Below are 13,353 nucleotides of genomic sequence, written 5' to 3'. Positions count from 1 at the left end.
CAGCTCATCATAGAAGTGGCATGTCTCTGGGGCTCTGACCCGGATCAGCTGTTTGCCTCTCCTTTTTTTAGTAGGCTTGCCTCAGCTCCTTAAGTTTCACGTGGCACTACTGCGGGTCCCTGTTATAGCCTCTGTCCTTCATGCCCTTGGAGATTTTTTCAAATGTTTGGGCATTTCGTGTTTTGGAACGGAGTTCTGATAGCCCGGATTCATCTTCCCATATAGCGATCAGATCCAATACATCCCGTCTGGTTCATGCTGGAGCTCTTTTGTGATTCTTTGACTCCGTCATGGTCACCTCTGCTGATGAGATCTGCACTCACCTGCAGATCGCCATGCTGGCCAAACAGGAAATGAGATTCAAAAGTTTGCTGGCCTTTTCCTGTCTACCTGGCCAATGCATCTGAGTTGAGAGTGGTGTGCAGAGCAGTCACAATGGAATACTCTGGGATAGCCCCGGAGGCCAATACCATCGAATTGTGTCCACAGTACCCCAAATTCAACCCAGCAAGGTCAATTTCAGCGCTAATCCCCTCATCGGGGGAGGAGTACCGAAATCGATTTTAACAGCCCTTTAAGTCGAAAATAATGGCTTCATTGTGTGGACGGGTACAGGGTTAAATCAATCTAACACTGCTAAATTTGACCTAAACTCGTAGCGTAGACCAGGGCTGAGTGAGGTTCTTTCCATTTTCCCAAAGGCCTCCTGTCTCTGGGGGAAGTTGTGATGAATCTGAAAGTCACAGCTGAAGACCCTAGGTGGGTGCTAATGGAGGGAGAGGGGCTATGGGTTTTCACTTGGCTCTGCAGAAATTGTAATGTGGAGGTCTGGCCAATCCCACCTGCCTGCAAGGTATAAAGTGATCAGTCTGAGAATACATAGCTGCCTTATTGCTTGCTGGAAACCAAGTGGCATGGATGCAGTGTTGGTTTCCTTTGGGACTTGTATGCTTCTGGGTGTTCTATTGCCCTTTTTTCTCTGATTTTAGGGGTTCAGGGTGATGGGAGGGAACAGGGAATTTTAGAGGACCTCAGTGTGCAGGTCTGTGGCCAGAGAATCATAGAATCATAGGACTGGAAGGGACCTTGAGAGATCATCTAGTCCAGTCCCCTGCACTCATGGCAGGACTAAGTATTATCTAGACCATCCCTACCAGGGGTTTGTCTAACCTGCCTTTAAAAATCTCCAATGATGGAGGTTCCGCAACCTCCCTAGGCAATTTATTCCAGTGCTTAGCCACTCTGACAGGAAGTTTTTCCTAATGTCCAACCTTAACCTCCCTTGCTGCAATTTAAGCCCATTGCTTCTTGTCCTATCCTCAGAGGTTAAGAAAAACAACTTTTCTCTCTTCTCCTTGTAACAGCCGTTTACGTACTTTAAAACTGTTATGATGTCCCCCCTTAGTCTTCTCTTTTCCAGACTAAACAAACCCAGTTTTTTCAACTTTCCCTCATAAGTCACGGTTCCTAGACCTCTAATCATTTTTGTTGCTCTTCTCTGGATTCTCTCCAGTTTGTCCACATCCTTCCTGAAATGTGGCACCCAGAACTGGGCACAATATTCCAGTTGAGGCCTAATCAGTGTGGAGTAGAGTGGAAGAGTTACTTCTTGTGTCTTGTTTACAACACTCCTGCTAATACATCCCGGAATGATGTTTGCTTTTTTTGCAACAGTATTACACTTTTGACTCATATTTAACTTGTGGTCTCTATGACCCCCAGATTCCTTTTCACAGTACTCCTTCCTAAACATACCAGGAATAGTTCATTTTCCATGTGGGCCATTGGTGAGCCTTCCAAACCTTCAGCAAGGGGTGGGGCCTCAAGGCCAAAAGTTCTGTTTGCCAAATCTAAAAGATGACCCTGAGTCTACTTAAACCCATCCTTTTATACCAAATGTCTTGTTTGTCTCCCTGCCTCTTGAAAACAGGAAAAACCTTCCTGCTGCCTATTATCCAAGAGGTCAAGCTTCAAAGCCAACCTTGGGGTTGTGCATTAATTGCACCCATGTGATAACAAGAGCTATATATCAGGGTTACCTGTGTTAGTCTGTATCCACAAAAACAACAAGGAGTCCGGTGGCACCTTAAAGACTAGCAGATTTATTTGGGCATAAGCTTTTGTGGGTAAAAAACCTCAGTTGTTCAGATGCAACTGAAGAAATGAGGTTTTTTACTCATGAAAGCTTATGCCCAAATAAAAGAGCTATGGATATGCCACAGCTCAGACTGTCTGACCCATTATAGTAGAATGACTTTTTGATTTTTTTTCGTGCTTTCAATGTAAAATACAATCTAGTACCCAGAGATACTGTATGTGGCTGCAGTATCTGTCTAAGGTTGCCAGGTATCCGGCTTTCGACTGGAATGCTCGATCAAAAAGGGACCCTGATGGCTCTGGTCGGTGCTGCTGACTGGACCGTTAAAAGTCCAGTCAGCAGTGCAACCCTGGCTATGCATTGCCCATGGAAGTGACCGCCAGGTCCCTGCGGCCCCTAGGTGCTGGGGTGCCCAGGGACTGGGAGGCTCCACACGCTGCCCCTGGCCCCAGCGCCAGCTCTGCAGCTCCCATTGGCTGGGAACCATGACCACTGGGAACTGCAGGGGACAGCGCCTGCGAATGCGAAGGCAGCACTCACTACACAGCACCGCTTGGCCACCCATGTGCCTAGAGGCCGCAGTGACCTGGCAGCTGCTTCCTTGGAGCTGTGGTAAGTGCTGCTGGGACCCTGCACCCTAACCTCCAGCCCCAGCCCAGTGAAAGTGAGTGAGGATGTGGAAGAGTGAGTGATAGAGGGAGGAAAGTGGAGTGAGTGGGAGGAAAGTCTTGGAGAAGGGGCGGGACAGGGCTGTTAGGTTTTGTGTGATTAGAAAGTTGGCAACCCTGTCACAGCTAGCTCTGGGGGAAACAGTGTCAGCGACACACACACACACACGTACACACATTCATGAACAATTTGTGTCACTCTCCTATGGAGCTGTGAATTTAGTCCCAGAGGAATGGTGCAGTTGACATATATGGTGAGTGTGGCTGTAGGGAAAGGTTGGGCTGATGTACACTGTCAGAGAGGATGTTAATGCCTGAGGCTGTGGCGGGGGCAGCGGGGGCAGGGGGAAGGTTTTAGTACAGTAATGCCTGAGGCAGGGGGTAGCCAATAGGTGGACTGCAGGCCAAATCTGCACCTCCAGATGCTTTTAAAAGGACCTTGAAATCTTTTTATTTACTAATTATTATCAGTATTTTTTTTTTATTATTTTCTCTGGGGGCTGGAACTTCACCAAAAATAACTGACGGACTATGCCAGGCCAGAGGTGAGTGGGCTGGTGCTTTGGAGCTGGTTCCGGGGGGAGGGTTTTGGTGTCTCACACAGCGATCAGGGCTGTGTTCCAGAGGGGAAGGGATCAGCTGACGCACACAGCAAGCCGGGCTATTGATTCAGGGGAAGGGTTTGAGTGTTGCACAGGGTAGTTGGTTCCGGGCGAAGGGGGCGTGTCGTTGCTATGCCGTCGTGCTGCGCGCTGAGGGCCGGTTCTGGTATGTCCGCGCCAGGCCTCGGGCTATGGGGCGTGCGGGCGGAGCCGGACTCGGCGGGGACCGGCCGGGGTCAGCAGTGGACGGGGCTGCAGGTATTTCGGTCTGAGCGCGCCCTGCTTTCAGGCCTGCGCCGGGCGGGCGCCCGATCGGGCCGTTCCAGCCCCCGCCGGGGCTGCGCGCTGGGCCGCTTGTGCTGGCTGCTCCCGAGCCGCGCGGTCCTGTCCTGATACGCTCTGGCGCTTTCCCCCGCTTTCTTGTAGCTAGGCTAGCCCGGCCGGCAGGGAGCCTCTCCGTGCCAAAGGAGAGGGCTTCGGGAGGAAGTTGTTGGAAAACAGGCTTCATAATGGAAACTGTTGCAATTTCAACCTTGCTATTGCTGCCAGCTAGGGTAACTGGAAAAGTAACGATACCGTTCAAAAGTTGCCTAAGTATTTCCAATCTGTTTTCGGGAAATAAAACTTTTGCAATATTTTGTTGTTTAATGCCTCTTAACAGAAAATTGCACTGTGCAGGCGCAGTATAACAACTTTTTTGAGTGGTTTTAATCACCATTTAATCACCACTAAGCCTGAAGGTGTGCAAGGACTGAGCCAACGGGCTCCATATCTTGTAGCCCAAATGGTGTGGCATCCAGTGGCGTCAAACGCTTTTTCTGTTTATTTAAAACCAAAAATGTTTCAGAAAAAATTGTAAAGAGAACATTAATATTCTATGGTTTAAACACCTAAAATTCAAGATAGGCTAGTTATCTAGGCTGCTCATGCACTCCTAACTCTGCCCCTTGTGTGTGTGCATTTCAGTATAAATTTTAATTACGTGATATGTAATAAAGTTGACATGGTTGTAGAAAAATTGTCTCTTTTGGGGAGATGTGCATTACATGAGGCAACACTTGTTTTTTCTTGATCCTCAGAGGCTTCAGGCAGTCTGTCTCCTGATGACTCTTAGGAGTCCTGTTTTGGGAAAGTGCATGTGTTTGTGTTGATCAGCATTTAGACAGTAGTGACATTTTGGGCAGGATTTTCCTCAGCCACTTGGGTGAATTGAGTGTGTGAATCCTTGGTTGTAAGCAAGATGGGGTCGCAATTTTTAATATTACAAACTCATTATGGGGGGTCATTTTGTCCGTATATCTACTTTATTTCTCTCCTAGACTGGCCTTTGGGGATGTTGAAGAAAAATTTAATGTTGTTCAACATAGTGCAAGCTGTTCAGAAGAAAAGTGGAGAATTTAAGATTTATATTTCTGCTTCATGGTCTACGAGATTAGCAGTATCTATAGTACCAAGTTCCAGATCTCAGTGGGTGTAAGGCAGTGTAACTCCATTCATTATAATGGAGCTAGGTAGCCTTTGTAACCTAAATCACAGCCCCACCTTTCAATACATCCATTCCCCATGTGTTTATTTTTTTTAAACCAAATAATTTAAAAATACTATGTTGTCGTACATATGTAAGAACCAATATGGCTCTCCTGCTAGCTGGACAAGTACAGCTGAGACACATTGTACAGGGTATATTTCTGCTCCCATATTTGATTAAATTAACACTTATGACAATACTAACTGAGAAACATTAGTTGCAGTATGCCTCCTATTGACATGGGGGAGGGATAGTTCAGTGGTTTGAGCATTGGCCTGCTAAACCCAGGTTTGGGAGTTCAGTCCTTGAGGGGGACATGTAAGGATCTGGGGCAAAATCAGTACTTGGTCCTGCTAGTGAAGGCAGGGCCATGGACTCAATGACCCTTCAGGGGTCCCTTCCAGTTCTGTGAGGTAGGTATATCTCCATATATTATTATTATAAAACATTCCTGGTCTACAACAATGTTAAATTAAGCCAAATGCTTATTTTATTAGAATACTCTAAATGTAATGTGAATTAGAAGCACAATGGTTAACATGTGCATAGTGCTTTCTATCTTTAAAACATTGAACAAATATTAAGGCTCACAACCTCTTTAAAATTGGTACTGCAGATATGTCTTATTCTCATATTTGCCGGTGGGAAACTGAAGCAAAGAGATGCAGTGACTTGCTCAAGGTCACTCACTGAGAGTATTTTTAAACTATGGAGACTGCATGGATGTAGCTGTGGCACAGTAGCTATGCTGGCATAATCCCATAGCATAGACGCAGCCTACACTGATGAAAGGGGTTTTTCTGTTGTCATAAGAATACCACCTCCCCAAGCAACAATATGTGCATCTTCACTGGAGTTTAGGTTGGCGTAGCTGTAGCATTGAGGGGTGTGCATTTTTCACAGCCTTAATTTTAAGTGTAGACCAGGCCTTAGTTAGTGGCAGAGCCAGAAATAGAACCCAGGAGTTCAGGCCTTTGGCCCCCATGCTCATTCTACATTAATCAAAATGTAGAACTTGGATTACTTTACCAAAATTGATTTTTGTGTCTGAGTGACAAATCATACAAAGTTAATTATTTTTCATAAAACCCAGCAATTTGTGAGTTCTTGAGTCTCTGAGTTAAAGTGAGTGAAAGGAAGGGTGACTTTATTTATAAACATTTTGTAAGTTATATTTATTAAAAGTGAGTTAAATGACAAGTGTTGTTACCTGTCCCTTCATTTACAACCCCAAACACTTAGAGTGAAGAAATTAATAGCTGCAAGATATTGTAAATCCTGCTCCTACACATATGAGAAAATAAATATTATTTTCAAATAAAAAGAAATGCATGTTTTATTATAACACATCAATTTGAAGTCTGGCTTGTTTGATTAATACATTTTTAAAATGTTTTGATAAGTACTTTCTTCAGATTCTGTTAAATGAGAACTTGTTGTCTTTATCAGTTGGCATCAGTATTTTTGGGTGAAGTGTTTCTAATTTTTGTTTCTTGAGAATGACGTATGTAGTTTAACGGGAAAAGTGTGTTCTGTATTTGTACAGTGCCCAGCCCAATCAAGTCCTGGTCCATGACAGGGGCTCCTAGGTGCTGCAGAATTACAAATAAGTAATAAAACAGTATTGACTTGCAATAAAATAAAGAATGTATGTGGACTTGCATTTGAGACTGATTAATGTGTTACTGATGCCTTTGTTTTTCAGACATGTTTATATTTTGAGACTGGTGATGAAAGAATATTGATTATTGCATCGGAGCCAAGGTAGTTGTGATATGTTGAAATAGATATTTATCATATTTAATAAACACCTTACTCTCAAGTGGGAAGCATAAGATTGGATAATCTCTAGGCTAGTAAATATTGTTTTGAAGGGCTTTGGTGTAGTAAGTGATGTAACAGGTGTGTACGGTGTTGTCACTTTGTACCTTTTGCTGTGTTTTTTTACTACTATTTTATGTTTTTGCATCTCTTGGGAGTGCATTTTAATATCTTCTAGTTTTTTATTTTTCTTGTAGTAAATGAACATAATTTTTAAATAAATGGGAAGGAGAAACATGGGACTCAGTGGCCTTTTTTCCTAATCCCAAAAGATGCTGTTTAAAAAGGGAACCAGACACCTTCACCATCTCATGACTGTCTTGAGCAACTGCAATATAAACCTGAGGTTCTTGCTATTTTTCTTTTCCAGTGCGTTGATTTTCACTTCATCTTACTCCTCCCTTCCATCTCCCTCTTTCTTTAATATCTTAACCAGCCAGGACAAATCTACCTTTCCAACACTCTACAATGTCACTGTTGTGAGGTAGGGAAATCCTTCTCCCTTCGAATCATTGGTTGCTAGATGTTAATGATTGGGCTTTCCATTATCTTGTTGGATTTTACATTGATATGGGTCAGCTTTGGCCAGTCTTTTTAATGACCCGCTCAGACAGCAAAGTGACACACAAGCCCTGATGTCTCTTAATCTGTCCTGAGAGCAAACTGAGGGTTTGTCTACACTGGCAATTAACAGCACTGCAACTGTCTCACTCAGGGGTGTGAAAAAAACCTCCCCCCGAGCGCAGCAAGTTGCAGTGCTGTAAAGCGCCAGTGTAAACAGTGCCCTAGTGCTGGGAGCTACACCCCTCATTGAAGTGGGTTTTTTTTAGAGTTCTGGGAGAGCTCTCTCCCAGCGCTGCACTGCGAACACACAAGGCATATTAAAGCACTGACAGTGTAGACTAGCCCTTAATCCTCTCCCCTCCTGCTCGGTATGTGCAAAGTATGTGGGAAAATGAGGCATGTATAGGATTAACAGAAATATTACAGAAAATTCCCACTTTGTCACAAGGTTTTGAGACTCTCAGGCCTGAGCTAGGAACCTGTTAAGTGGAACCTGCTGGCTTTCAACAAAATTTCAGCTGAAATCATAAGAATCATATGCATTTCTTAAGGATTAAACCTTCTAGTTTATAGTCTGGAGTGGTCTCTTTTTTTTTTTCTTTTAAATAACTTTCTATCTAGATAGAGACCCTTGTGTAAGAACACCTGAGCCCTGATTTGGTGACCTACTGTGAGTTAAAAAGTGTTGGTAGGAGTCTATTCCACTTGCCTAAAACTACTGCTGCTGTGGAATATTATCCAAATTTTGAGCTGAATATGAACTATCATAGGATCAAATTAATTCATTGTTTACTTTATATCCCACTGCAAATTCCCAAGTGGATTTTCTTTCAGTCTGCATCCTATCCATAAATCCCATTCATTGCCACACTGGCTGAAGCCCAAGTCACCTGCATTCAAAGTAATTTTTTTGCAGTTCCTTATCTTTTTTTAAGTCAGCTGAAAATTGACAGACTGCTACAAAATCTCCTCTCAGGTAGGGCATGGGAAGTTTTGTGGCTTTTGTATTTTGAATCTTGCAACTGTTGGCCTGGTTAGCCATGAAAGTCACTCAGTGTATTTTGTGTTCAGGAGGAAATTATAATCCCAAGGTCTGAGTTAGTTTGCTGTGAATAGCTGCTTATATATTTTTTGAGCTCTTGTTATGTTTTAATGCTGTATTGCCCTGACTAAGGGTGGCTTATCAACGGATCATGTCCTGATTTTGCCTATTGGGCATTACCAGTCAGTGGTTGAACTTTTTGCAGAGGTGGTGGAAGAAGTAAACAAGTGTTGTTTGAAAGAAATTACCAGAGTCCTGACCTACAGTTGCAGGTAGAGTTATAGCAAAGCAGTGGAAGAATACAACCTCAACTGCTTTGAAAGGGGACAGGTTACATTTAAACCTAAGCATAGGAGAACTCCCCTCTCTCTTGTTTTCTTCTTGGCATCCCACATGGTAGATAAAAATTCTGTGACCAGCAGATGGGGAACAGGACAAAAATAAAATCCCTGTGACCACTTAAATGGCCACTTGAACATGCTAATTTTTCCTGTTACAGCAAGTGCAGAGAGCTGAGTTTGTTGAAGGACAATGGCAATAGACAAGAACGTTTGTCTTCAACTGATAAAGACGGGCTTCATATAATTCAGGAGGCTTTCCTCTCTGTTTGGGGTACTGAGATATACAGCACATACTTTTAAGCTTTCCTGCCTGACCAAATCTTTGGTCAGTGTCCACAAACATGGATGCTCAGTGACCAGTTTCTGATGAATTGATTATGGAACGGTGCATTGTGGTGGTTTTCTGCCTGGCGGATCTGTGACAGTGTCAGAGCGGCCTCAACCTACCACAAAGAGTATAAAGGAGAAGGACAGTCATGAAAACTTTTCCAGAACTTTTCGTTTTCAGTTATTCTTCCAGCTCCTACAAGGCAGACCTGCCTCATAAGTTTAAGTCTGTAGAGACAGGTGATCATCTGTCTCACATGATGACAAGCAGTACTGAGGGGTGTGCAAACCCCCGTGATGGATTTATTGCTTTATCTAGGAGAATAGTATGGTTTGTGTCTTTTTCTTATTGTGTCCTCCATCTCCAGGTGATTCCTGTACCACTCACTGTTGTGCTACTGAAGACATTAAAGAGTTCTTTATTGTACAAGTGCAGGAACAACAGATCGCATTACTAGAAATCCCAGAGCACTCTGATATCACGCAAGTATGAAACAAGATTTTCACTTCTCATTTATTTAACCGTAATCCTTTCTGGTTTGTCATTTCATTGATAAGTATCCTTGCATGATCAGCATTGAGCTGTAGGCAGTTGTTGTAACGGAAGGTACTGTAGGCCTGATTTTCAGATATGCTGAGTAGTTACTCATCCAAGTGAAGACATTGTGAGCTGCAAGGGCCCTGCATCTCTGAACATTAAGCCCTGTATCAATAATTGCTGTAGGTAGATGGTTTGATGTAGCATTTAATAAAACATTTTTTGTATGACCTCCTATTCCTCTTATTTCAATAAAATCCCTGAGATTCCCATAGGTACAGTTTTCTCAGCGGTTTTCTTAACGATTTAATTTATAAAAACACCCTTTATGTTTTGTAGATTAGTCATCTTTCTGCTTTAGGGTGTCTGTAAATAAAGCTCAGAAGCCTGGGGAAGTCAGAAATGTTTGAGGTGAGGGTATATAAGAAATAAGTCTTCATCTGGTGAGCCAGTCATGTGCACAAGGTCAGCTGAATTTGTTGCTGGAAGAGCAGGTGCAGCTCCATTTGTTCCAGTGGACTAGTATTAGTTTATGCCAGCTGACTGGCTTTTTGGTGTACTTGCCTGAGTAGAGTTTAGAAAGCTCTTGCCCTTCTTGTTTGATCAATAAGTAATAACTAACAGCAGTGTAGCTTGCTATGTCCTTTAGACTCATTACTCCTTGGAAATCACATCTGCAGCAGAAGTAGGCACAAGCCAAAAATTAGGTCCCTGCTTTTTCTTTTAATTTGGACACACGCAGGTTTACCTTCATGCAAGCTGCCTGGTCAGCACTACACAGAGAAGCCTGACTTCAAGCAAGGCTGAGGCTTTCCTCAGTGTGGCTCAGCGAAAGCTCCTGTGAGGAAATGGGAACAAAAATACTTAACTTCGTAAAGGAGCTAGATGCCATGAATAAAAACAGACTTGCTTTGCACAGTGAGTATTAACACCTTTTCAGTACAGGAAGGGCCAGATCTTACCTCATGATCCTGAGGAGTTGACTGGATAGCTTCTGGGCAATGGCACAGATGTGTTTGTATTACTATTTAAAGGAATACAAAAGTTTAATAATACCCTCTGTGCATTGGGAAGTATAAGGGGCTTGATTTTCAGCAGGCTTGGATGTGCAAATAATATTTATATGTTGAAACCAAACTGAAATAATAATTAAAGATGCTTCATGCTGGGCTTTGTAAAACTCCACTAAACTGAGACAAAAACAGCATTAGCCAGACCAGCTGCCTTGTTGTGTACAAAACCAGACATCATCATGAAATGAACTCCTCTGTCCTGAAACTCCACCCAGCCGCCAATAAGCAGCTGGTGCAGATCACAGAACACTGGTGGTAGGAGCTCCTGGCAAGTTACCTTATTTATTCTGCAGCAACTTTAGTTTGATTTAAGGTACTATAGTCCATTTTGCACTAATGTATGATGAAGGCCTGCATGACAGAGGCCACCCAAATTGGTTTTGACACAGAGAATAGGCTAGCTGCCTATCTGCTATGTGCATACAGAAAGTGGGGGTGTGCATGCAATATGTTCATGTGCATATGTGCCTAGGAGTGTACTGAAAAACAGGACCAGTGAGTTGGTAACAAATTTCAGACATGCATAGTTTTCCATGTGGTGTTTTATAAATTCATCATCACCATCAACAAATGTGCACAGTATACTGAGGGCCATTGCGCAGCTGGAGTGACTATAGAATCATAGAACTGGAAGGGACCTTGAGAGGGTGATGGGAGGGATCAGGGGATTTTAGAGGACCTTAGTGTGCAGGTCTGTGGCCAGAGAATCATAGAATCATAGGACTGGAAGGGACCTTGAAAGATCATCTAGTCCAGTCCCCTGCACTCAAGGCAGGACTAAGTATTATCTAGACCATCCCCGACAGGTGTTTGTCCAACCTGCTCTTAAAAATCCCCAAGGATGGAGATACCACAACCTCCCTAGGCAATTTATTCCAGTGCTTAATCACTCTGACAGTTACGAAGTTTTAGGTGATAGCATCGTACCAGACATTGTAGAGTGAAGTTCCCAGATCTGGCTCAATTCTGAGAATCCACAAATCTCTGGGCAGTGCCGCAGGCGATGCTAAGTAGGGTCAAGGTACATCAGTGGAGGGTTTGAGAGCACAATGAGCTGGGGTGTTTTTGGCCATCTTGGCAACGTGGCCAAAGAGCAAGCAATTGGAGGAAGGCCAAATCTCACTCAAAGTTGAACCATTTTATGCCCAGCATTTGATGCTGACAGCACATATAGAATGCCTCTAGCTGCTCCAAGTCTGTTTGTAGGAGGGTCCAGGTTTCTGACCTATATAGCAGGTTTGATAGATCCTGAACTTTGTCTTAATGCAGAAATATTCTTGCATCCATAGGCGAGACATAGACTTCATTCAAGAAGCAGTGAGACCTATTCAGTGGATGTCCAGTTTGCTGCAACTGTTTGAACTCATCCCCACCTGCAGCAGATGTTCTGATGTACCAGCTCTGAGGCCTGGTCTACACTACAGAGTTTGTTTGTTTGCAAGGCAGCTTATGTCGACCTAATTCTGTAAGCATCTACACTAAAATGTTGCTCCTGCCGATGTAACTTGCCCTCTCCGTCGACTTAGTAACTCCACCTGCACGAGAGACATAGTGCTTAGGTCAACATAGTTTGGTTGACCCAATCAGTGACACTGCGTTACTTATGTCTACTTTAGTGGCTTCCAGGAGGTGTCATACGATGCCCTATCATAACTGCTCTGGTCACCTTTTAGAACTCTGCTGCCTGGCAGTCAGGTATGCATGTACATGGCCCTCCCTCTTTAAAGCCCTGCCAATTTTAAATTTTATTTCATGTTTGGTTGGTATGGAGAGCTCACATAGCAACTGCCCAGCTGACCATGCTGTCTCCACGCAGCAAAGGTGCTCTTGCCAGGAGTACACAGCAGGTGGTGGATCTCCTTGGTCTGTGGGGAGAAGAGGCTGTGCAGGCACAGCTCTGATCCATCCGTAGAAACATTGACATCCATGGCCAGATCGCTTGGGGCATGGTGGAGAAGGGCTACAACAGGCACATGCAGCAGTGCCATGTAAAAATCAAGGAGTTGCTGCAGCTGTACCAGAAGGCAAGGGAGGCAAACTGTCACTATGGTGTGGAACTGCAGACAGGCTCCTTCTACAAGGAGCTGCAAGCCTTCCTTGGAAGAGACACCACCACCACAAGCCCTGTGGATACTTCGGGGAGCTGGAATCAGTGGCCCCTGCAGTGCATACTGAGGAGGAGGTGATGGACTTGGAGGAGGAGGAGGAGTTTTGGAGGACAGGTGGCTGGGGGAATGCAGTGGTGCAGTGAGCCAGGATCTCTTTCTGACTGCCAGAGCAGTCGAGTGAGTCCCTACTGTCCAGCACCGGTGAGCCTGATGCAGGGGATGGAACTCTGGTAAGTATGCTGTTTGTTTTGATGTTGCAGGGACATCTGTTCATTTACTCTTTCTTTTAATCATACAAGAAGAGATAGCAACTCTGCCTCTACTGGTTATTTCACTGCTTGCCTCTCGTTCCCCTATACAGCTGGGCAGAGGGAGCCCTGTGGAATAATTTGTTTTTGTGCATCGGGATGTCCCGGGAATCCTCCATAGAGATCTCAAGAGAACTTTCCTGGGGAAGTCTGCAGTCCTCTGCTGAAGGTTTCTAGGGAGGATTGCTTTATTTCTTCCACTGCAGTAGAACACTTTCTCACACCCGTGAGCAATTACATCAGCAGGCACCAATGCAGCACACAGGCTAGCAGCATACGGATCCAATTTCCAGCCGGACTCGTTCAGGAGCTGTTCTGTTTCAGCCTCAGTTACC

General features: G+C 44.1%; 1 protein-coding gene and 1 non-coding gene across 6 annotated transcripts in view; both read left to right on the top strand.

The window, feature by feature from the left end:
- The first annotated feature begins 3,464 nt into the window (after window positions 1-3,464).
- The window catches only part of CHUK (component of inhibitor of nuclear factor kappa B kinase complex), a 95,753-nt gene continuing 85,864 nt past the window's right edge, over window positions 3,465-13,353 (top strand). The window contains exons 1-5 of one of the 5 annotated variants that reach the window (XM_050960116.1): window positions 3,471-3,626; window positions 6,602-6,660; window positions 9,360-9,478; window positions 10,272-10,447; window positions 11,892-12,940. The gene's annotated coding sequence lies outside the window, so the exon portion shown is untranslated. Of the gene's footprint in view, window positions 3,627-6,601; window positions 6,661-9,359; window positions 9,479-10,271; window positions 10,448-11,891; window positions 12,941-13,353 lie in introns of all 5 variants that reach the window. The other 4 variants (XM_050960115.1, XM_050960114.1, XM_050960118.1 and 1 more) reach the window with 4 other exon arrangements.
- Window positions 9,053-9,195, top strand: LOC127054651 (small nucleolar RNA SNORA12). Its single transcript, XR_007775323.1, has one exon. It is a non-coding gene; the product is annotated as a small nucleolar RNA SNORA12 (small nucleolar RNA).

The sequence above is a fragment of the Gopherus flavomarginatus genome, chromosome 6 (assembly GCF_025201925.1).
Source record: "Gopherus flavomarginatus isolate rGopFla2 chromosome 6, rGopFla2.mat.asm, whole genome shotgun sequence".
NCBI lineage: Eukaryota > Metazoa > Chordata > Testudines > Testudinidae > Gopherus > Gopherus flavomarginatus.
This window is presented reverse-complemented; position numbering and strand designations above follow the sequence as displayed.